We start from the raw sequence: 2,962 nt of genomic DNA, 5'->3' as shown, positions 1-2,962 counted from the left end.
AGATCACGTACCTACTACTTAAGCTTAAATAAAATCGGGTAAACAGCTGTACAGGATTAAACTGTTAGTTCAAACGCTTTTCCGACGAAAGCGTTGAATCAAACATAAGATTAATAGTTGAAGAGAGAGCGGGGGCGCGATTGCATAACTTTTAGATCTGAAACGTGAAAGCACTTTGTGATGCAAACTGCTGACTGGTATATTACAGGCTAGGTGTATCCGGCGCTGCATAACACTTTCTAACTCACAAATTTGAGTTTTCGACTCTTGCGTTGTGCCATTTAAATAGGGTTTTGGTTTAGACGATCGCAGTTAACTGCCTGTGCGGTATTTAATTTTATTGAGTCAACTCATCTAAAATATCACGTAGGTATATAGATTGACCCCAAAATTCAAAGAGCTTTTGTCATGACGTTGTGATGAATTTCAACTTGTTGACTGTAATAAACAGTTGAAGTTCTTGGGTTTGAAAGTCATTTGTAAACCAACTATAAACATACAATACGGTCTATGCGTTTTACATAGCGCTAAATACTGCTCTACTAATACGAGCCACTCTTCAATTTTTGCAATACTTACACAGTCAGCCCACAGCCACGTTTTGAGAGTGGTTTTAGCCTTCTTGCTGAATAATGATTAAACACTTTACAAGTTCGGTTGGATATCAAATATTTAAAGGGGAAGAATCAATTGAGCAATTATGACCAGGTAATAACCAGAATTACTGATTCATATTGTACCCTTAGTCCCTTAAAAGTCAATAGATGAAGCTATTGTACTTATATATATCTCTATCTATTAAATTAAACCAAGAAAATATGGAATAAGCTTGTTGTACTTAGTATTCTGTGTTTTATCAATAAATTATATTGCATTGTAGATATATCTATTTTTGAAAATGATAACTGACTAACTGTAAATTTAGTTCAAGAGTCATATCGTTATGGGTTTTTGGGCCAGAAAGTAGTTCCATTCTAGGTCCATTCCGCTGTAGAGGCCAGTATTGCCAATCAATCTGCCTATTGTAACCAACAAATCTCTTTCCACGAAAATTAAGACACATGTTTCGTAGGAGAGTGTTTGAATAAAACATGTTATACCTATCCGTGGGCTTGTGGTCTGTTTCTTTTAAATATTTATCAAAAAGTCGGTAAAGATTTATGTCCAAATGGAAAATTATACGTACGTACTTATTATAATTAGAAATATGTGTTTTGGTTTCAAAAAAGCGGTGTCATTATCATGGGAATTTCCCGAAATCATGTTTGCATGCCCAATTTTACTACCTACTTAGGTAATGTGATGTGTGAATTTTTATCATTAAAAAAACTAAGAACAATTTTAATTTTAATGAAACACGTGAATATTTTACAAACACGTGACTTACGATTTCAGTAAAAAAAAGGGATATTTCTTACCATTCAGAGAGAGTAAATAGTATTGCATATTTGTTCCAAAGTTTCTGCCAGCGTACCATGTTTGAGATCGCAAATGTATGAAGGTAAATACATCTTCTGTGCGATCACAAACTGGATACATTTTACGGAGTATTTACTTTACTAGAATTTATTTATCAAACACTCTTGGATGAGCTCGAGAGCGTTCTAGGAGGCTTTCGATATCAAAGCCTCCGTTCGTTGACTTTAAATAGTATTTTTAAGAGTCCTTGGTATTATCCTGAGTTTTTTGTTTTAACCTTCTTTTTTTTGCATATTTTTATCCTTACGTTGGAGAATCGAGGCTTTCACCTATGTCATATAATTAACATACTCACATATTAAATTTATTAAATTCTTTAGATTCTTAGGTACTGAAACGGAACTTGAGCACTGAAGCTTAAAAAGAAAGTAAGTTACATAATATTTCAACTATTATTATTCGCTGACATCCTGCATTGCTGGAAATTGACCTCTCTCAAGGAGCGAGGGAAGACAATCCTCTGTCGTCCTCACCCATCCGAAAGGTACTCCAAGGTAACCTTTAATCGTCAGATCGATTTAATATTTTTTAAACTAGATACATATTCTACTCTTTAACTTCACAGACCATACGATATACCTGATAGTCTTCCTCACCCTTTACAAAATCTGAAAATGGACGAACAAATTACAAGCTCCAACCAAAGTATCACAATACAACCCTTTCGGGTGGCGATTACGGAACCCTGTATTACGTTCCCGCGCCGGCTCGCGGTGCGAACGTCCGATTTTTCCATTTGGCGCACAGATAACGCAGCTTTGTACTAATACGTTAATTTCCTGTTTGCAAGTGTCACGAGTGCTGTTAGTGACGTCATCGCTGCTGATTTACGTGTCGGAAGTCCGGCCCGATGCCGCGTACAGAATACACGCCTATTAAAATTTTAGAGTTCCGTCCGACAAAAAACGTAAATTTGTGCCTTTATGATTTTTATGCATTTTGGCTGCCGGTTACTGTGTGTTTTATTTGCACTTTACCGCCGGCCTGGCGCTCGGCCAGGGAATTCGATGCATTTCGGATTTGTACTGCTGCGTGGAAACAATAAGGTAAGGCATTAATCGTTGTTAGAATAATACTGGGTATTGACTTAGCTACTTACGTAAGTTTACTTTCCGAAGTGAACTTTACGACTTTTTGGAGGATATAAAGTCATAAACGCCATAAGCTAATGAAACTTATAATATTGTGTTGAGATTAAGAAACGAGGCCATTGTATTAGCGTACCACTTTCCTCATAATCTTGAAGCACGTAATTCCTGGTTTAAGGACAACGAACTGTAAACGGTTACCCGATTCTACTAAGTGCATTTGCAATTGACGGCTGAATGGCGTAGTGGTTAGTGACCCTGACTGCTATGCCGAAGGTCCCGGGTTCGATTCCCGGCTGAGGCAAATATTTGTTTAAAGACAAATATTTGTACTCGGGTCTTGGTTATTGATATGTATATTTAGTATCTATCTATCTATGTATTTGTGTAGATAT

The sequence above is a fragment of the Plutella xylostella genome, chromosome 9 (assembly GCF_932276165.1).
Source record: "Plutella xylostella chromosome 9, ilPluXylo3.1, whole genome shotgun sequence".
Lineage (NCBI taxonomy): Eukaryota > Metazoa > Arthropoda > Insecta > Lepidoptera > Plutellidae > Plutella > Plutella xylostella.
This window is presented reverse-complemented; position numbering follows the sequence as displayed.